General features: G+C 45.9%; 1 protein-coding gene across 2 annotated transcripts in view; it reads left to right on the top strand.

The window, feature by feature from the left end:
- The window catches only part of Gab1 (GRB2 associated binding protein 1), a 115,454-nt gene that overhangs the window by 40,827 nt on the left and 52,041 nt on the right, over window positions 1-22,586 (top strand). The gene's annotated exons all lie outside the window — the stretch shown is intronic.

The raw sequence follows: 22,586 nt of genomic DNA, 5'->3' as shown, positions 1-22,586 counted from the left end.
AGAACAGCTCCGTGTGCCCAGGAGCCCTGCTGCTGCGATTGGGGGCTACTGGGCTCTGGCCTGTTTATCTGACCTCTGGTCGGGAGACAAATTTCTTTTTACGTTTGGTCTTAGTTAAATGTCGAAGCACTGGGCATGTTTTGGGTTTAGTTTTTAATTTATGAGTTCTATATAAGACTACGTTGTTCTCAGATGGGTTTACTATTTGGGACCTATGTGGTAGGAAGAGATCACTTTGGGCTTAGACTCCTGTGGGCGCTGCACAACTGTGGTCGCCTGTGTGATCCATTCTCAGTGCCTGTGGGGGTGGCTTGCCATGGCCTGGAACTCCAGCTCCAGGGAATCCGACTTCCGGCCCTCAGGAAACACCCTAAGCACATGCACACAAACATACTACTAATAATAATGAATGAATTTAAAAGCAGAACTTAAAAATTGCTTTTGCTTGGCGTCTTATTTTAAGGAGTTAGAAATTATCTATAAGCCGGGCGGTGGTGGCGCACGCCTTTAATCCCAGCACTCGGGAGGCAGAGGCAGGCGGATCTCTGTGGGTTCTAGGCCAGCCTGGTCTACAAGAGCTAGTTCCAGGACAGGAACCAAAAGCTACGGAGAAACCCTGTCTCGAAAGTTTAAAAAAGAAAAAAGAAATTATCTATATATCACATATTAACTCTGCTTAAATGGCTGTAACTAACTGTGTTTCTTTTATTTGTTTGAGACAGAGCCCTATGTAGGTAACCTCGGGCTCACTGTATAGCTGAGGCTGGCCCTGAGCTGCCTCAGTTACAGATGTGCGTCACCATGGTTGACTGACAATGTGACTTTCAAAGAAGAATTATTAGAGCCCACTCTTGCCTAAAAGGAAATGTCGGCTGAAAATGACTTTTCTGCTGAGCAGAGGGTCAGGTTATCAGCTCCATGTAAGGAAAAGACATGACTTCATGGTTTCCCTTGCTTTCTGTGTGAAAAACTCCACATGGTAGGCACTCCCCTGGAGTCTGAGACAGGTTCATCAACAGGATGTGAAGTCGCTCGATTTTATGCCCCGTGTCCTGGGTCTGTCTTTTTATTTGTAGATGGTTTTCAGTTGACAAGAAACTGTAGCAGTCCTGCGCGTAGCTATTCTCTATGACTGTCACAGAGTTCATGTGGGCACCATTGTCCAAATGGGTTGACTGTGAACTGCCACCATTGGGGTGGTGGCTTTGGTAGACCCTGGTCTTGCCGTGCCCCCTCCTCCTGGGCAGACTCATTTTCAGAAGTGCCTGGGCTTACAGGGACACTCCATACCATCCAGAATATTCCAGGAAGCAGGCTGCCCCTCTCCACGTGATGCTCTCCCTGCTTTCCCTTTAAGAAGGCAGCTGATTCCTTGAGCTAGTAGACTGTGAGGTGGTTAGGTTATCTTTCTCAGAGGGACATTGGTACATGGCCTCCCTCTGTTAGATTGAAAACGCCTATAACTGAGCTTCTCAGTTGAATATATCTATTTAAAATTCACCAGTGAAGAAGGCACTTTAGTGATAGCTGAAGATTAAAGTCCATTTAGATTCCTCTTAAATAGCGCGTGTATTTCCATAAGTCTCCTGCTTACTCTCATGCCCTTGCTAGACTCCTAACTCTTCTGGTGGCCTAAAGGTGGCTTTGTCTCCTTTGCTAGTTGGAATTATATAATTATTTGGTTTAAGTTTGTCTCCTCTGAGAGGCCAAAGTTATCAAAGTTACCCATCTTGAGTCCCAGCACTGACCAGGAGGGAGTGGGAGGTGGAGGAAGCTCCCCTGCTTTCTGCTGCCCTTTGACCCTTGGAAAGCCTTACGTTAATTGCGTCTCAGAATGGCCTCTGACGCATGGATATTTAGCTTCCTCTGCTTTCCTCCACAGCGGGTCTTGGCCTCCGCAGTGCAGCTAGTTTGGCCTGTGAGATTGTTGTGAGGGCGCCTCCGTTGTAGGATGTGTTGGAGTTAATTGTACACGTGATTTTGAATCACTAAATACTGCACTACTGTCCCACCCGCAGCCTGTGGCAACCAAAAATGTCTCTGGCGATGGCCAAAAATCCCCTGGGGGCAAAATAGCCATCAGATTTCTGGTAAATGCAGGAGCAAGGCAGCCAGCGGATGAGAGAATGGACTGGAAACCATATAGCATGCTGTCCTGCGGGGCACGCCTCACCCAACCCCCATTCTGAATTAGTGAATATTAAAAATAAAGGTGTGTGTGTGTGTGTGTGTGAGAGAGAGAGACAGAGAGAGAGAGAGAGAGAGAGAGAGAGAGAGAGAGAGAGTCGAGAATGCTGGGTTGGTGTTGTATAATTGTTTTACATTTATTTATTTATTTAGGGGTGTGAGTGCATGGGTTTTTTTGGCGTGTGTAGAGATCAGAGGACAGTATGTGGGTGCTGATTCCCTCCTTCCACTGTGTGGGTCCCGAGGATCAAATTCAGGTCATCAGACTTGTTGATGAAGCTCTGTCCCGTCATAAGAAAGTGTATGCTCATACCGGCTTATTAATGTCCCAGAAAAACTAGTATCTAGGCCCAGTATTCTTTAAATGCGAGCTGCATTGTAAACATTTCTCAAGTGAGCCAAGCAAGCTCACTAGCAACTGGCTTCTGGCATAGCCCTGTGGGACTGTCTACCGGCTTCATGAGAGACTATTTGAAGTTCTTATGTCAAGAAAGAAACAACAATTTGCCGTTCCCCCCCCCCCCCCAAAAAAAAATCCGTCTTGGCTTTTCTCTTTTGAAAATTGAGACGAGGCTCTTTGTAGAAGCCTGTACTGTGCGTGACTCCTACCGTGGGTTGCTGCGTTTTATAAGGGGCATTTTGTGTCTCACTAGGTTTTCTCACATGAAGGTAAGAACACCAAATTAAATATTAGCTGCCTGTGGTTATTTTAAGACTCATCTCCATAACCAAGGGAATTTGGTTCTCACATTTTGTACCTTCTGACTACAAACAGCTGTAAGTGGGTTTATGCTGTTCTTCTTCAGAACTTACAGGGAGGCCGCTCCGGGACAGACACGAGGCAATTCGGAGTTTCTCTTGCGTGTCGGCTGTTTCTGCTTTCATCTCTGTTGTTCTTCTCAGAGCTTCTGCTCGGAGGGCCTTTCCTTAGTGAGAGGCCAGGAGCAAATGGCAGGCCGCCGTGCTGTGGAGTGCACATCCACCTGCATTTGAGGTAGAGTGAAATCCGGCTGACACAGCGCCTTCGTGGCCTTTGGTATGGCTCATTCCCTGTTTAGATTTACCTGGATGGTTCTTTTGTCTTTGTTTGGTTTCATGTAGATCTTAGTCTTAAAAAAATTGTTTCTCAAACGTTGCGGATAAATGTTTCTATAGAACGAAGAAGACACCAGCAGAGTTTGGGCTAGCTGAATTTCTCCTAGTGTTCTCATTGCTTGGTAGACATGGCGGTCACAATTAGGTCTGAGGTCTCTCTTTTGGAGACTTCTTTTGAATATTAAACTTGATATGATCTCTCTGGAAAAAACGTTTTGACCTGGTGAGTTATTTGTTCAAAATTACTAACCGAAAAACTTGCCTCTCTGCATTTTGTATTTGAAATCCATTAGCAGGGAGACATTTTTTTCTCAGAACAAATCTTTTGGCAAATATCAAGAAGTTAATTATTCTGGCGAGAAATGGCGCTTGGAACTTTTTTGGAACATTGCAATATCTATGCTGATTTAAGTAAAAGAAATGGATTCTGGCTTGAATAACTGTAAAGTCCTGGCGACGTGACCATGTCAGATTCTTGGCACAGCCTCGGGATAGACGGGACTTTCCCACCTCTTTCTGTAATCTCCCATCTTAGCATGTGGGAGTTTCGTCGAGGTTCTTGGGTTACACTGACATGCTCAGCTTTTCTTGCTGTACATACTGCTTTGTGAACACACGCTCTGTGTACGTCTGCATATGCTTAAAAGGCATGACAAGGCATAGCCATGGTGGCTAACTTAGCCCTGGCCATGTGAACACATGATCCTTAACTCTGTAATCCTTTGGTCAGAACGTGAAACAGTCCATCGTGGTGGTGGTGGTGGTGGAGTTTGCGGGCAGGCGCTCAGAGTGCATTTAACCCATCATCTCTTACATATTATGCAGGCACATCTAAACGGGTCAGCGGTAACTTGCCATCAACCGTACATCCAGGGGTCAGAATTGAAAATAAACCAGGTTTGTTTCTCGGAAAGGTGGCTTTTCAGTCTAAACAGCCCCAGCCCTGGGAATGCCTGTCCTCATCACCTCCAGTTTCAGGTCACACACAGGCCACAAATTCCCAGACCTGGCCTCTCTCTGGCCTGATGCCTTTGGCCTCAGGCAGTTTAACACCACCTTCCTGGTTCCTCGGTGGAGGTCAGAAGAGGAGTTACAGGAGGTCCTCTTCAAGAGCAGTCTTGACGCTGAGCCACAAATCTTGGTTTTAAAAGAATTCATTAAAGTATTGATTTTTGTGTCGAGGCCTTAAAATTCAAGGGGCAGACAGATGACAGAAAGAACAGTTTTTATTCTGCAGATCTTAGACTGGCTACACTCGCTGAGCTTAAGCATCTCTCTTGCCATCCTTGAATCCTTTCAGAGGACATCAGGGTCTTGCCACACCTTCTGCCCACTGTAAATTGGCACTGATATTACACAACTCTGTATTAAGATGGTAGACTTAGGCTGGGGATGAAGCCAGAGGTGGTATGGCCCCTCCCCTTCCCCGGACAATTAGCACTGTTTACTTATCAGGGCAATTAAGAAGATCGTAGTTTACACATCATGTTAACATCAAAGGGCTCCTGGTCTGGACCCTGTGTGGAAGCAGATAGCTTTTTTTTTTCTATTTTTTTTTTGTTTTTTGTTTTTATTGGGGTCAATCATGGGTAGGAACTGTCACCTTCAAGGTATGCCCCTCCCATCAGCAGATAGCATGCTAATGTGTTCAGTGTTCCTTCCACGGGTTCTAGTTAAGACTTAGCAAGCATCATTTACCTCGTGTACTTCAGCGCTCAACCCCTCACTTATCTATCATCTGTCTATCTATCATCTGGGGTTGCTGGTGGTTCTGCTTGGCTGCTGGAGAGTGAACTCGTCTTCTCTGGGATCTCTCTCCACACTGCCTCCCAACTTGTGTTGTTTCTAAAAAGATTCTGCTAGTTCTTGTCAACTTGACATAAGCTAGGGTCATCTGGAGAGCCTCAACTGAGAAAATGCTGCCATTGGGTGGGCCTGTAGGCAAGTCTGTGGCCGTTTTCTTGATTAATGATTGACGTGGAAGGGTCCAGCTCACTGTGATTGGTGTCATGCTGAGCGGGCGGTTGTGGGTTGTATATATACAATAAGCAAGCTGAGCAGGCCACAGAGAGCAGGCCTGTAGGTGGAGCTCCTCCATGCTCCGCTTCAGTTCTTGATTAATGATTGAAGTGGAAGGGTCCAGCTCACTGTGATTGGTGTCATGCTGAGCGGGCGGTTGTGGGTTGTAGATAGACAATAAGCAAGCTGAGCAGGCCATAGAGAGCAGGCCTGTAAGTGGAGCTCCTCCATGCTCCGCTTCAGTTCTTGCCTTGACTTCCTTGAATGACGGACTGCGATTAGGAAATGTAAGCCAAACAAACGCTTTCCTTCCCAGAACTGCTTTGGGTCATGGTCTTTACGACAGCAATAGAAAGCCAAGTAGCACAGCATCTGACACAGGGTGGACACTTAGCAGAAGTCAGCTTCTTGCCCTTTTCTGTGTGGGCAGCCACTGCTGTCTCACCTGCAATGTCTCCAGCCTCAGACGGGTTGTGCTCTTCCCTGGAGCACTCACTGTGTGATCCAGGTCCATTGGCTCCTCCCATAGCCTCTGGAGCACTCACTGTGTGATCCAGGTCCACTGGCTCCTCCCATAGCCTCTGGAGCACTCACTGTGTGATCCAGGTCCGGTAGCTCCACCCATAGCCTCTGGAGCACTCACTGTGTGATCCAGGTCCACTGGCTCCACCCATAGCCTCTGGAGCACTCACTGTGTGATCCAGGTCCGGTAGCTCCACCCATAGCCTCTGGTGCACTCACTGTGTGATCCAGGTCCACTGGCTCCTCCCATAGCCTCTGGAGCACTCACTGTGTGATCCAGGTCCACTGGCTCCTCCCATAGCCTCTGGAGCACTCACTGTGTGATCCAGGTCCACTGGCTCCTCCCATGGCCTCTGGAGCACTCACTGTGTGATCCAGGCCCACTGGCTCCTCCCATGGCCTCTGGAGCCAGACAAAACTGTGTTTGCTTCAGCTAACCGTGCTCTTGAAGAGTATCTTCCTGTTAGTGTACAAAGTTGAGTAGCATCGACCTGATTGGCAGCCCGGCAGCCTTTACGTTGTACAGCGTGCATAGAGCACTGCTATAGTGTTTCCCAGTGAAGGTCTTTGTGTGGTGAGGACTTGGTGTGTACATGGACCTACCATAGGCTCTTCAGCCACTAATAGCTCAGAGAAGGTAACTCTTGCTTCGAGAAGTCGGTCCTGGCTGCATCTTTAACAAGAGGTAGCTGTTCTCTTAGGAGCTGCCCCTGTCTTTCATCTCTTCCCTGCTCCCTGCGTCCACTCTGGCTGGCTTTTGTTATTAATGTGGAGCGGTTGAAGTCACTGACTTGGGTGAAGGCCAGGCAGCATTACTGAAGTCGTCTATTACTTCCCTGGACTGGTCATGAGCGGGATGATGGAAGTCAGAAAGCCAGGGAAGCTGCGTCTCTAGGAGCCCACAGGAAAGGTGTGTTGTCTGCTTCCTCGTATTTACGTGACTAGGTCTGGATCCTGCTCACTGTCTCTGCAGCTCCCATCTCACTGGGCGCTTTTCTCTTCTCTGCGTAGGCTGACCGGGGCTGTGTTGGCCATGTGTCCGGCTTCCTTTGTCTGCTGTTACTTCATTGCACAAAATCTTGTCTATTTAGTGCAGGTAGAATTGTTCAACTAGACTGGCTGTTTCTGTAGACCCTTTGTCATATGCTAGGTTGGGTGGCAGTTGTTGAGTCTGTGTCACTGGTGTTGGTGTCTGGGTTTCCCCTGTTACTGGAATAATGCGGTGGACAGAGTCAGAATCTTTGAGGAGCGTGACTGAAGAACATGCTTGCCTTCCTGCTCTGCTGTAGTGTTTGGGGCTTGGGAAGCTGGGTTTTGGGAAAACACAGTGGAATTTTATTAGACATTTTCCTGAACCCTCTACCTGCTCTTTCCTGGAACACTCCTTGTTTGGCTCTGGAGGGGTTCCACACTTTGAAGAGCACAGACGCCAGGGCCCAGGCTGTTTTGATGATCGGTTGGCTCATGAAAAGAGGTATTGTTTGCCAGGGAAGATGCAGTATGAGGAAGAGCGCTTGAGGATCCTGTGACCCTCAGAGTGAGACAGGACAATGGCATTGGTCAGCCTGCGCAGCTGAGCTCTTTAAAAATACAAAAACAAAAAAACCAGTGTGTAGTTACTAATATCTGAAAGCAGATACAGTCGCTCAGATTCTGCTGTGTTGTGATGGGAATGGGAAAGATAACAGTATCCAGACACACTTTCTTTTGACTTATGTTCCTACATGATTGGGGGGGTTTTCCACTGTGAAGTAAAAATTACTTTCTAGCTAAATTGTGACATGCATGGACTTCATTATTATTTCAACAGTTTGGGGTGGGTTTTTTTTTTCTTTTCTGTTTTCTCAATTCAAAAGCAGTAATTGTAAATCATAATTCCTAAGAAAATGCGACTTCCATCATGACCACGGATGCGTGCGCACTGCACACGCTCTGTCTTTACTGTCGGGCTCATAAAGGGTGGTCACAGCACTGGCAAGTTGTGATGTGCCCGACCCTCTCTCCGGAGACTCCGTGTCTTGCCGGGCTGCCACAGCTCCTGGTTTCCCCTGAGATTCCCACTCTTGGCTCCTTCAGTCCTCGCTTGATGCTTACTTTGTGAGTTTCCCAGATTCTGATGAAAAGGAGGAACTTGTGTTTCCCCCACACCGCTGTTGTCAGCCTCTTCACACAGTGAAAGGAGAAGTCTGTTCTTCTAGTGTCACGGTGTCTTTATACCTACTTCTCTTAGGAATGTCTGTGATGGACCGGTCATGGTGGTGCATATCTTTAATCCCAGCGCTTGGAAGACTGAGGCAGGAGCATCTAGAGTTCAGAGAAGTCTTAATACACTGTGAGATTTTGTCTTTAAAAAAAAAAATGGTGTGTGTATGTATGTGTGTACAGGCTGAGTGTGTAGCTACGTAGACTACTTGCCTAGCATAGGTGAGGCCCTGAGTTAAACTCCAGAAATACTAAATACATAATAAAACCATATTATTAGAATGTGTTGTAGAAAAAAATTCAAATTCTTAAGTTATAAAGAAGAAAACTATTATTGAACCAATCATAGAAAAGCCACTATTAACATGTTGAGGTAATTACTTCCACATTGGTTTTGTATGCATAGATCCTTATCTATTTATTTATCCAGGCTTTTTGAGACAGGCTGTCCTAGAACTCCTAATTCTCCTGTTTCCATCTCTGTGTGCACCATGGCATTCAGCAACCCTGCTCATTCTCTTGAAAAAATACTTTAAACTGTTTGGGAACCTGGGTTTGTAGACCATAGTATTTGAGCACATTTTCCACATCCCAGATTGTTCTTGGTAAATAGTATTTAAATAGCTGCAGAGTTTGCTTTTAATCTGGTGTGTTTTTTCTTGTAAAGAGTTAGAGAAAAATGTGCACTAAAATTAAAAGGCACAGTTGGAAGATGTCTCCTTTTTTTCTCTTTTCTTTTTACAAGTCATTTATTTCTGCGTATGCTCACGTGTGTGCCCGTGCCAGAGACTGACTGGGTGCGGTCCTCAGTTGTGCTCCACCTGACTTTTTGAGAGACTCTCTCATTGAACCTGGAGCTTGCAGATTTTGTTAAACTGGCTGACAGGGAGCCCAGGTCTTGTCCGTGTCTCCACAGAGGGATGATTACAGGTATAATGTGGGTACTGGGGACCAAACTCGGATCTTCAGACCTATCTGGCAGTTGACTGACTCTACCATCTTCCTAACACACCTTTAAAGAAAAATGCTAAGGCCTTGTCTCGTGTATTACAGGCTACCCCTGAGCTCATGATCTTCCGGCCTGCATGTCCCTAATGGCGGGTGTGTGGCTGGTTTTGTCATCTTGACATAAGCTATAGCCATTTTGGAAGAAGGAACCTCAATTGAGTAAATGCCTTCATTTATTCGATTGGTCAGTGACCCCCCCCCATAATTGATGTGGGAGGGTCCAGCTCACTGTGGGTGTGGCCACTCCTGGGCTGGTGGTCCTGGGTTCTATAAGAAAGCAGGCTGAGCAAGTCCTGAGGAGCAAGCCAGTAAGCAGCCCCCTCCATGGCCTCTGCATGCGTTCCTGCCTCCAGGTTCCTGCCCTGACTGCCTGTGACAGTGAACTGTGATGTGGGAGTGTAAGTGACATAAACCCTTCCTCTCCAGGTTGCTTTGGTCATGGCTTTTGGCACAGCAGCAGCAGCCCTGGCTAGGATACTGGAATACCTGCTGGTAAACCACACTCACTAGTTTTAATTTCTTTCCTAATTTTAAAAGTAAAAATTTGCTTCAAAGTTTAATTGATAATATGCAAATTTTATGTTTATATACAAAAGATTTACTCTTTGAAAAATTTTTGTAATAAAATGAACATATATTATAATATATTAGAAATCCTTTGTGTAACAACAGTTAATTAAAATAATTATTTTAATTAGTTATTATTCATAGCAAAATTTTCAAACAACTAACTTTTATCCCCACCTTAAAAAGAAAAAACAACAAAAAAAAAACTTCAGGGCCTGGAGTGAGGAGCATTGACTCCTCTTCCAGAGGACCTATGTTCAATTCCCAGCACTCACATGGCAGCCCCCAGCTGTCTATAACTCCAAGATCTGACACCCTCCCACAGATCTACATGCAGGCAAAACACTAATGCAAATAAAAATAAATAAATTTAAAATTTTTTGAAAGAAATCTTCCCTTTAAATTTGAAGTAAGGTTTTGGCTTTTTGTGGGTTTTTTTTCTTTTTTCTTTTTCTTTCTTTCTTTCTTTTATTTTTATTTTTATTTTTATTTTTTTTGCAACTGGGTTTTGGGTTTATCTACTTGTGATGTAGTCTCAGGGTATATTTAACTTTCCTTGATCCTCCAGGCTGTATAGGACAAGAAAGGCCATGGCAGTCAGGGAAACAGAGCCAGATTGTCCCCATTAAGGTGCCAAACCTCCAGCAGAGGGTAGATGCCACACCAAACAGAGGGAGCAGGAAAATTGTTTGGATTTTTCTAGCGGGCTTTGCCACTGACTAGCAGGCCTCTCTCAACCTGGTGCCCTAAGCGTCAAGACCGTTGCAATCCACTGGGCAATTGGGGAAGAGGTAATGGCACCAGCCGGGGCTGGAGGTTGGCAGACTGGGGGCTGTCCGATGAAATCCACTTTTTGACATTCTCAAGGTTTTTCAGAGGAATCCTGGTAAGTCATTTAACCTGTGTTATTGGTTTACTTGGTTCCTAAAGGAGCGTCCTAATTAAACCGGAGCCGGCGGCCAGCGGATCTCAGCGGCGCTTTTCGGTTTGAAAACCGAAACCCGGAGTGGCAAAGCCATCTCCTAAGGATCGCGCTGCAATCGACTAAATAGTACTGTGGTTGGTCCTCACCCAAGGCGGGCGATTGGGGGAAAAGAGTGTGGTTAAGAACTCTGTGTCCCCCAGACATCTCTGCAGCGACGCCCGAGCTTCTACTGTCACTTTCTAAAGGTTCATATCAACTGTTACAAAGGGAAGGCGTGTCTAAGAGCACAGCACTGACTTAGCCTTTGTAAGAGGTCAGATACTTCAGTATTAGTAGATTTGTAGCAAGTCACTGGACTCCACTTTGTGGGTGTGTGGGTGTGTGGTGTGATTATCTGGGTTTTGTAGTCTTAGAACAAAGTTACTTTCCTTTCTGAGTCAGTTACCATCTTGTGCCCTGAACTAAGCTTGGAGATGCAAATCTTTATTAAAAGGTCTCCAAAGTCCACCTAATTAAACAACAACAACAAACAATTTGCCTCTCTCTGTCTTCTCTGTTTCTGTCTTTCTTCTTTCCCCCTTCTTTCCCCTTTCTCCCTCTCCCAATCCTTCCTCCAGCCCGGACGTTCCTTCCAGCTTCTTCCTCAGTCATTCTGAAAGCTGTTCCTACCTCCACATTCAAATGTAGTTCGCCCTAGTTTAATTTCAGCTCGAGAAAAGGGAGATGATCTAGATTTGTATGGGTCATTTTCACTCAGCGTCCAGTTCTCCAGAACCCTGACGTGGCCGTAGCTAGCTGCAAGGGAAGCCATGAAAAACACACATTAGCACACAGACAGGTTCTGTGACTACAGAGTATGCTTAAAGAGTCAGTAGTGCCAGTGGTGTCAAACCAGCCCGTCACCTGACTTGGAAAGAAAATTGTTAGGACACAGCCATTCCTATCGACCTGTGGATGGTTGGTCTCCTTTCATAGCACTGTGGACAAGATGAGGAGTTCTCTGAGACCATATAGACTTCAAAGCAGAACACATTTATTATCTTGCCCTTCTCAGAAGCCTGCTGACATCTGCTAGATAAAATGGAGAAATGAAATTAGAGGAGTAACCAATAGTTGGGTGCTGCCGTTTGCAACTTGGTAAACAGGGTGAGTCTGTGCCTTAGAAAGGCACAGCTGGGCGTTGTGCCTACAAAGATTGGTAGCTCACAGAAAGTTGGTGTGCAAGTAATTGTTGAAGAAGCTGTGCTCAGGGGTAGATTTTTGGAGCAAGGCAGGAAGTTATTTGTTGGGGGTGAAGAAAGAAGGTGGTGCAAAAAGTTGCTTCGGGGGAACGATTGAGAGATGAGCACTTGCTCTTCCAGGGGACCCAAGTTCAGTTCCCAGCACCCACACCAGGCAACTCACAATTGCCTGTAACTCCAGCTCCTGGGGATCCAATGCTTTTCTCTAGCCACTGTGGGCACACATGCACACACACACACACACACACACACACACACACACACACACATTTGTGTCTCTTTTTAAAAGTTGCTTCTCATGTGAACTTCTCCCTTCATAATGACATCCCTTATTTCAGGGGTGCCCCCCTTCCCTGCACCCTACAGATCGTTGTGGATTTTTCTCTTGCTTCTTTCATGACTGGGGCAGAGGAGGGTGCTGATGTCATGTGGATGGATCCCATAGGAAGATATAGAAGGCACCTCCCCTCTGCATCTGAGTCTATTTCCAAACTTAGGGGTGGCCCAGTGAGCGACATAAGTAGGGGTGTGAAGGCAGAGTTCCCTGTGAGTGCCAGAATGTAGCCCAGGCCACTTGGAAGGACAGGATCAGGGACCTTCCCACAGCAGACTGCCAGGGACCTTAGCCACAGCTGGTGTCACGTGTGTCCCTTCATCTTTCCACAACAACTAATCAAGGGAAAGGGGAGCTTTTATTTTAACAGGAATGGCTGATCATGTAGGGTGCCAGTGCTCCTTCTTCCTTAGTCTTTGTAGGCAAGCATGTAACGAGGAGACTGATACAGATAATGAAATGCTTGTGCTGGCCAAGAGCACACATCATTCTCTCATCGCTTATTAATTAAAACCTGGTGAGCTTGGCGACAGCATTGGAAAAACAGGTGGATAAGATAACCACGAACTTCTAAAAGGATCAGCAGGAAAGATAGTCCCAGGGGTAGTGGTGGGGTTTCCTCTGAGCAGGGTGGTGTCTGAAGTGTAAATACAGTGGGCAGGCCCCTGTTGACAGTGGGACACCTGTCACTTAAGGAAGGAAAGCGAAGGGGTCTTGTTCCTTAGGCTTTTGTGACTCGGGGTAAAGCAAATTAACGTGGAGTTTTTTCTCAAGCTCACATTAGGTTCTCTGCCATGATGGCTGTATGAAAGTTTCTGGTTTGTCTTCTCAGTCACTTTGCCAAAGTGGATCCAGCAACTGGCATGGCACTCCGCAGACAGCGAGTCTCGGTACGTGTTTGCTGAATGAATAAAGCGGTGCATTGGGCACTTAATTGTCAGGGCTTTCAGGAGGATGAGAGGGTTCTCGAGCACGATGCTTGTCTTGAGAAGACAAAAGGCTATGATCTCCAGGCACCTCTTTCACGCTCTCATCCTCCCTGCATTTATGTCTCTCCGGAATCTCTACTGCTTTTAGAAGTTTGGGAGAAGCCAGGCAGTGGTGGTGCACGCCTTTAATCCCAACACTAGGGAGGCAGAGGCAGGCAGATCTCTGTGAGTTCAAGGCCAGCGTGGTCTACACAGCGAGTTCCAGAACCGAAAAACCCTATCTGGAAAAATAAAAGAAACAAAAAAGAAGTTTGGGAGAGTTAGGGTGTGTAGCTTTCTTTAATCAAAAGGAGGACCCGTGTTGTGTAGGGTGTTTCACCACCCCTCTGCAGTAGACACGGACTGCAGATTGAGTTCATTTGCAATGGTCTAGTGGTTTATAGCCCTGCAAAGTGATGCAAAGCTTGGCTTTACTGAGACATCACAGACTGTATAACAGTAAGAAGGTCTCCTCCAGGAACTGTTTCTGCTTGAGTTTACTTCCTCCAAAGTTTGAGTTTCACAGAAATCTCAACCTGGTGAAATGGCTTAGCAGGTAAAGGTGGCTTGCTATCACAGGCACTTTGGCGGTCACTCGCGCACACAAGCATGCATGCACAGACGCATACATTTTTGTGTAATGTAATAAAAGTAAACAGTAGATTATAGGTATTTGTGAACAAATCAGATATTAAACCTTTAATTTTGATCTAACTCTTCTGGCCCAGATACAGGCACCTCCACAGAGGGAAAATCTAAGAGAGCAGCGCTCTGAGTGGCCAGGAGCTTTCCCTGAGGACGAACCATCTGTAGTAGTTAGCTGTCTGCACTACACATTGGGCAGACCTGCAGTTGATCATATACCAGCCTGCCCTGCCCTTTGTCTTTGGGGGAACAATAAGACATCCAGCCCGCCGCATCTGCTTGTCTCCCTCTTTATTTCAAAGCAGGGACCATTAGCAGGACTTGTGCCCCCAAATCAGGAATGAGATAGTCCACGGGAAACAGCTGAAGCGGTGTGGCATGTGGTCCCTGCTGCTACCAGCCCAGATGACTGCTACCTGTGCTGCGAGCAGAGACCTCGGAACCTGTGAACCGAAGGAGATGCTGCACCCGTGGCCATCCTGGCAGGGCGAGCATCGCAGGTGTGCAAGGCAGGATGCTCCTTGCAGAACTGAACTGCAAGGATTCCTGTTCCTTCCACCGGTTGCTCTATCTCCCAGCCTCTCAGAGACCGTGTCTGTGGTAGGAGCCAGGATACGCTGCACTGGGCAGAGGGAGACCTGGGAAGTCAGACTGCCCGTTGACAGTAGACCTGGACCTAGAAAAGGTTCCTTTTGGCTGTGCCGTGTCTGTTAGGGTTAAGTCACCCAGCCACAGCCAACTGCCAGAGATACTGGGAAGTGTTGCTTCTATGTAGGTTTCTGTGTCCAGTTACTGCTCATTCACAGGGTAGGCAATATTTATTAAAACAGCATTTCAAATAGAGATCTAAATGTCCTTTCTCGGGGAGAGGAATCTCAGAACTGCACACGGGCCTTGTTTCTCACATGAGATAGATTTTCTTTTCTTTTTTTGGATGGAATTCACTTATTTAAGTATCGAATTTAAACTTTGGATAAACCTCACATTAAAAAAGAAAGTATGACTAAAACTCTGTAGAAAGATGCCCGCTCCAGTGGCTTAGCACGCCTTGACATCCAGGTACTTTGAAGGTGGAGGCGAGATCAGAGAAGTTCAGCCTCACCTGCATTGGGAGTTCAAGGCCAGCGTGGGCTACGAGACCCTGCCTCAAAAAGAGCAAAACCCCAAAGGACTAAGTGTGAGCACAGTAGATAGCAAGTATGGGGTAGCGGGGCCCCTCCTCTCTCCCAGCTCTTGCTTCTCATCGCCTGTGTTTAGAGCCTTCCTGCTCCTCCCCTTAAGGCGTTTCTAAAATACTTCATCGCTGTTGTGTCCCGTGTCTCCCCCACTGTGCTGTGGTTTCCGGCTGTGGGCTGTGACCAGCTCCGGGTTGTCCTCCAGCCCTGTTAGCCTCTTGCGGTCACTGCTGCACATGGCACTGACTCTCTAGTGTCCGCGTGTCAGGAGGACATGTGACATGTATGCATCTGTCCCTGCAAATTAGCCGCAGCACAGTGTCTTCCAGCTCCACCGATTTCAATGCCTGTGATAGGATATCATTTTAATGGCTGAATAGTATTTCATTGCATACTTTGACAAAATTACTACACTATATTTTCTTATCCATTACACTGATGTTCATTTAGATTGATTCCACATCTTGTGAATTGTGCTGCCAAAAGTAAGAAATAATGCCAATAAGGGAAACATGGATTGTTCTGATTTTGTTAGTATATGTTGTTAGTATGCATGTGTTGAAGCATTGCACGGTGCCCCGCAAATGCATATGACTGTTACATTAATTGAAAAAAAAAATAACACTTAAAGAAACACATATATTTACCGCAATGGTTTGATCATTATTACACACTGTTCCCAGAAAGAAACACATATATTTACCGCAATGGTTTGATCATTATTACACACTGTTCCCAGCGATCAAATTGTAGCTCATGGGTACATGGGTATGTACAATTAGCTCCAGAACTAAGAGAATGAAAACACTGAGAAAGGCCACTCTGAAGTTAAGCCCTTATCTGACCTGGCAATGACAAAGTGCATTGGTTTCTAAAGGAAACTTTGTAGAAGCTGTGCAGTTACTTCCAGGTGCTGGCAGCGGGGGGGGGGGGGGGGGGGGGCAGAGAGAGGGCAGGTGAAGTATAGGGGTGGGGGCTTGACTTTCTTGTGACTTGTGACGATCACCATTGTTGTATGAAAAGGAGGAAGTCATGTACGTTTTCTTTCTCTTGTCACTGCCCCCCAGGAGAAAAGGGACTGAAGACACTATTCCTGCATTCAGGAGGAAGGAGTTCAGGTTAGATATGAAGTACGAAGTAAGTAGCTTGCCTCATCAGAGACGCACAGAGTCTTAAGGAGGGTTGTCACTAGGTTCTGTCGGATGCCTGTGACGATCTCAGGTTCCTAACTCTTCCGTGCTTAGAAACTGCTGAAAGCAATCTGAAGGAATGAAAAACAACCAAAACCCAACAAAACAGTCTGTAAGAGTATGTGTGCCAGTAGCACCCCGGGAACTGTGTGAATGGGAAACCCCTCCTCTGCATGAGGGCTGATGCTGAAGAAGAGATGGCTGTCGTTTTATAAGTACCCTCTTGTCTTACTGCTAAAAACAACTGCTGTTACTTTAAACATATGTCCCCAATTTAGTAGGAAAGAAAGTCAATGTGAAATGATTTCTTATTGTCTGTGCCCCTCGTCCAGGCTAAAATTAGCCAAATTTTATATAAATGCTTAGAAGGAAAACTTCTGGGCATGGGCTTTGTAGACGGAGCTGTGTATCTTAGTGGATTGAAAGTGAGTATAAGCGACCTAATTCAAAACAGATCTTTGGATTATTAATTAAATCCTAATGTAAATCGTTAGTTGCAATGAAAACAATTATCATTTTGAGGTAGGGAAGCATGTGTGGAGAGATCAGAGGACAGCTTTGTGAAGTGGGTTCTCCCCACCCACTTTCAATGGGTTCCTGGAATCAAGCTCAGGTCACCAGCCTTGTGTGGCAAATGAGTGTCTACCAGCTGAGCCGTCTTGCTGGCTCAGAATTTTTGATTTTTAAAAGACATTAAGTTGTGGTAAAATATATGTGGCCTAAAATATTAATGTTAGAAATTATGATGCGTTAATAAGGTGAGAAAGCATGCCAAGGTTATTATTTTATAGAAGCAGGTCCTCTCCGATGTGGGGGGGGGGGGCTACGAGTGTTCACATTCATGAGCCCTGAGAGTTTAGCGAACGGACTACTTTTCCTTCATTTCTGACATTAAAGATAGTATTTGATAAGGATTCTGACATTGAAGATAGTATTTGCTAAGGATTCTGCATTGAAGATAGTATTTGCTAAGGATTCTGCATTGAAGATAGTATTTGCTAAGGATTCTGACATTGAAGATAGTATTTGATAAGGAAACAATGAGCCAGCATTCCTAAGTGGCTGGCTACCGGTGGCTTCTCAGTGTGCAGACCCTGAGAAATGTCAGCAAGGATGTCAACAGTTGTACGTCCAGTAGGTAGAGAGTGAAGTTTCTTTGTGAAACTCAAGGTCCTTGGTTTTTATTATCCCTACAGCCTCTCTTTTGTGATTATGCACCTGGTTCTTTCCTGTGGTCTGTATGTTTTATGTGCATCCACAGACAGCATGGATTTGGATGTTTGTTTCTCTTTACCTGTTCTGTGCCTGCACCGTTGATCGCTCTGGGTCCTGGGTTGTGGACTGCAAGACCGACTGAAGTCTCACAGCAATTTGCTCCGACTTGGACTTGTTTCTGTGAAAGAAGTGGACTGGCACCTATGAAATAATAAAAGTGGCGCAGGGGCGATGGTTTGGTCTGTAAGGTGTCCACTGCACCATCGTGAGGACCTGAGTTTGGATCCCCAGAATGAATGCGAAAAGCCCAGGCTTTTGCGAGGGAGCAGGGAACCCTAGCAGGGGCAGAGGGTGAAGAGAGAGGATCCTAGAACCTAATTGGCCAGCTAAGCTAGCCAACGGCATGAGCCTCAGGTTAGTGACCAACACACCCTGTCTCAAAAAATAAAAAATATCAGTGAAGGAAAGCACCCAAGTTGTGGCCTCTGTACGCACTAACGTGCACACACTGACATTAACAAGAACTTACACTTTTATATGCGCATATTCCACTACCACTCATGTGCGTGTATATACACTAACACACACAAATAATAGAATTACACACCAGAGGTCAGCAAAGGGGACTGCAGTGCTGGTTTGTTTAAGAAAGGTCTTAGTTTTGAAAGGGCTGCTGAAAGGAGGAGGAGGAGGAGGGGGGAGAAGGAGGAGGAGGAGGAGGAGGAGAAGGAGGGGGGGGGAGGAGGAGGAGGAGGAGGAGGAGGAGGAGCCGGGTGGTGATGGCGCATGCCTTCCATGCCAGCACTTGGGAGGCAGAAGCAGGCAGATCTCTGTGAATTAGAGACCAGCCTGCTCTACAGAGTGTACAGAGTGAGTTCCAGGACAGCCAGCGCTGTTACACAGAGAAGCCCTGTCTCAAAAAAAAAAAAAAAAAGAACAGGACAGATTATGTCATAGTTAACCTTTACAAAACGTATGCTGCCCCTCAAAGGCAAGATACCTGTGGAAGAGGCATGAGCTCTTGAGCTGACACTGGTTTGACACAGGCCAATTATTTAATCTCTCTGCCTCGTTTTTGCATCTTTAATTGGGAATAATTACACCCTGCCTCATAGTGTTGTGGTGAGGATTAACTGAATGTATAAGTGCTTAGAACAATGTCTGGGATTAATGAGTGCTCAATAAACGTTAATCAGTGTTCCTGTGGTGGAAAAAGTTCTATAAGAGCGTCTGAGTTAGGTCTAGGTTTCAGCTGGTGCCCATCCAGAATGCTTTAATCCATTTTGTAATTTCTGCATTGAGAGGGGAAGGCTTATTTGGTTTTTTTTGGGGGGGGGTTGCTTTTTAATAATTAGTGCTTTACTGAAAGAAAAATAAAATTGAATCTACACTCAAATGTGAGAAGAACGCTTGAAAAAAGGAGCCCTAAACAGCGATGCTTCCTAAGTTAAGGGCCACTGAGGCTCGTTTCTGCTGGGCGTGTAGACACACACACATGGCCTGTCATCCCAGCACTCTGGAGGTTAAGGCAAGAGATGGATGCAGTCCAGGCCAGCTTTGCCTACATGGCAAAGGCCCTTCCTCAAAAACAGCAAACCAAAAGTCCTTTGATGTACTCCGGCGAAGCAGTCGAGGAAGAAATGGCGTGGAGTAAGAGATATAGAAGAGGAGATAATGTAGAAAGAGCCCTAAGGGGAAATGGGAATGAAAAGGGGAAGGACACAGCTGAGGGGACGCCGCAGGCTTCTCAAGGTCCAGTTGATCACGCTATTTCCAGGAAATGTGGGATTCCTTTTGCTTGATTCTCTTCTGTTGCAGAGATAAATTTTTGGCATTAAGTAACCATACCTTGTGTATGTCTGCCTAGGAACCTCCGTGAATCCATATTTACATGTTTAGTTTTTAGGACACCTGGCTAGTTATTCACAGCCACGGTTATCATCAAACATTTGACCCACGTCTGAGCGCCTTTGTCCTCTCTGATACTCGGGCCTTTGAGTCGGGAAAGGACAAATGGTTATTTAGAAAATGTAGAAAATGCTTTTAAAAAATTAATGAAAGACAGTTCTCCATGTTTCTCTCGCTCTTTCCTGCTCACTCTAGCTGTGTTCTCTGTGTACTCTGTTGATGGATATTGGACCGGAGTGATGAGTGGCCTAGGATGGGTATTTGATGATGTCAGGGGACTGGAGTAATGGCCTTGCATGAGGATTACACGGTGAAGCCACACATTGATTACCTCATCTTATTAGCTGATGGAGACGTTCAAGAGGACGAGATTGCAGAGCTTTTAAGCTTGTGCAGCTCCCAGGATTTGAGCTAAGAGCTCGCCAGTTGTCATCTCCCAGGGGGACTATGTCAAGGGTAGTGGTGGTTCGGCCTGCTGAAATACACTGTGGGACCCTGTTAGGGCATTTCCCAGTGTCCTTAGGATGGTTTAGAAAATGTTGAGTTTTCTTTTGTAGCAATGATAGACCTAAAAAAAAAATCAATTTCTTTTTATTGTTGGGTTTTGTCGTCCTGTAGTAGAGTTTGAGTTTGCCAAGGCAGATGCGCTCTACTTGAGTAAAGCACCACCCTTCCAGCTGTGACAGTGGCACTTGTCAGTACTCAATAAATATTTTTGGAATGAGTGGATGGATGAACAAATTAAATAAGTATAACCATTAGTCCCAACGAAATACCTCTCCAGATGGAAGTGGTTTGCCAGTTGGCATTATGTTAGATCCATTTTTGCTAAGAAGAATGTTGTAAATTTTGAATGATCTCCATTGAGAAGATAGATTATACCAAAGGGAAATTCAACTCAGGCTTTTACACATTTGTGTTTTTGCAACGCAAATGGTGACTGACACCATGGTTATACAGCAACCCAGGCGGTTAAGGCTTCAGTCAGAAGTCTTAACTTCTAAGAATATCTGAGAACACTTTTAAAAGTTTGCTGTTCTCTGTGTTCTTGTGTGCACCAAGAGCTAAAATTCGTTGAACTTCTCTTTCAGACAGAGTGAATTAGAAAACACAGGTAACCGCTACGCCACACGTCCTTTAAAGCCCGACTTCCACACCCTTTCATGGGCCCTGGGTAGAGTAAGATGAACACACCAAGGAGGAAGACACGCTGCAGGGATTTGTTGGCTCATGTATCAGGCTTGTGAGCCCCATCCTTGAGTGAAGAAAGGGACAAGGGATAGATTCCAGCCGAAGCTTCCTGTGCAGAATGGCTAAGAAATTGCATGGGTGTTGGGGGCGGGGAACTACAGATTAGATTTCTGTTGCCGTGAGAAAATATCCTGACCACTGAAACAGCTTACAGGAAGAGGGGTTTATTTCAGTTTATAGTTTTGAAGGGATAGAGTTCACCATGGCAGAGAAGACATGGCTCCTGGTGGCAGGGACAAGAAACTGTGTGATTGCCTTGCATCTACACCCAGGAAAGGGGGGCGGGAGGGAGAGAGGGAGGAGATGGGAAGTGATGTCAGAATGTTACATCTCAAAGCCTGACCCCAGTGCCTCCGGAAGTTTCTATGACCTCTCCAGACAGCACCACCATCTGGAGACCAAGAGTTCAAACACACGACCTCTGGGGGACAATTCACATTCAAGCCGCAACAGTTTTGGAAAGGCAATTAATTGGTGAGGTGGGAAAAAAGGGACCTCCATTAGAGCCTGCCTTGAGAGCATTTGCCTTTGAGTGACAGGAGGAGAATGACAAGGACCCTCGACAAGCAGAGAAGCAAACAGAATCCCAGGTCATCTTGGGACTTAGGGAAATGTGTCTATGGTCACAGTACTGTGACTGTTGTGTTGGTTTTAAATTGGTGCAGACTTTAAAATTGAAGAAAAAAATATTGAGCTGGTTATGCACCAGCTTTGACAGTTAAAAGTCTAAGTCCAGCAGATGGAACTTAGGGGAAGTTCGAGGACACACGGAATAGCAGAGAGGGGATAAAGCTCATACTGCCAGAAAACCAGGAGAGAAATTGCGAGACTAAGGAAAGAAGGAGCAGCATAAGTGTGTGGCTGGAAACCTCTCCAGCCACGAGAAAAACCATGCTGGAAAGAAGCGTTCATGAGTTCAAAATCTCGAGCAGAGGTCTAAGGTGTAGCTTATATCTAAGCGTGCTATTTCCCTTGTGAACATATAGTTTCTTTTCCTTCTTTGTGTCTTTCTTTTAAGCATGTCCATCATAAACTGAATTCATTCCAGATGTTTCAAATACTCCTTTGGCTTAGGTGACTTGAAGGACACAGGAAAGAAAATTGCAAACAATAGGTGCAGGTTTCAAAACTGGTTCTCAGCAGAGTGGTGGCTGCGCATGCCTTAAATCCCCCGCATCTAGGAGGCAGAAGCAGGTTGTCTTCTGAGTTGAAGGACAGCCAGGGCTACACAGAAAAACCCTATCGCTGGAACAACAAACAAGTGCCTAAGTCCAGTGGGCAGCAGAGCGATAGGAGAGCAGCGCCTGGAGCACCCTGGGAATTCGTCTGCCCACCTCTCCCCAAACACAATGGGCAGAGGATGGTAGATGAGGTGAGGACATGGGGGCAAACCAAGGTTAGCCAGGGGGAAGTGGGTGTCCACGAAGAGAAACCAAAGCCTGGGCGTACTCTGTCTCGTGTAGAGCTGGGGTCCAGGATGCCTGAGACAGCGATCCTAGTGTGGGCTCTGAAGCTCCCCTGTACTACTTGACGTTTTGACTTTGTGCACATATAGATTTAATAGAACAACTTAAGATAAAGTTTGCATCCACCCATATTACTTAATGTCCCCAGAGCTTGTTAGACAGTGCAAACTCAGTCTCTGCCCTCAATTTGTTTATAACTTATGGCTGATGGAACAAAGTTTAATTCAGAACCTATAAAAACACTAACAATGGCCAGGCGGTGGTGGCGCACGTCTTTAATCCCAGCACTCTGGAGGCAGAGGCAGGCAGATCTCTGTGAGTTCGAGGCCAGCCTGGGCTACAGAGCGAGTTCCAGAACAGGCTCCAAAGCTACACCAATCAAACAAAAACCACTAACAGTGTAAGAAAAAAAATAATTCTTGGGGTCAGGGAAATGAAAACCTGGGTTTGATTCCCAGAAATCATGTTTTTTAAAAAAAACTGGATGTTTTAGTGCACATCTGTAATTCCAGCACTCCTGCTGTGAGATAGGAGAGGCAGGAGAATCTGCAGGCTCCTAGCCAGCTAGTCTGGAGTTCTGCATAGTGACAGAAATGAGAGACACTGCCTCAACGACAAAGAGGAAAGTGAGAACAGACTCCCGAAAGTCATCTCGGACCTGCACACAT

Source organism: Microtus oregoni, unplaced genomic scaffold, assembly GCF_018167655.1.
Source record: "Microtus oregoni isolate MIOR12 unplaced genomic scaffold, Mior012 000014F_ref0000157, whole genome shotgun sequence".
Classification (NCBI taxonomy): domain Eukaryota; kingdom Metazoa; phylum Chordata; class Mammalia; order Rodentia; family Cricetidae; genus Microtus; species Microtus oregoni.
The sequence above is the reverse complement of the archived record's forward strand: the minus strand, read 5'-3'. Positions and strand labels throughout refer to the sequence as shown.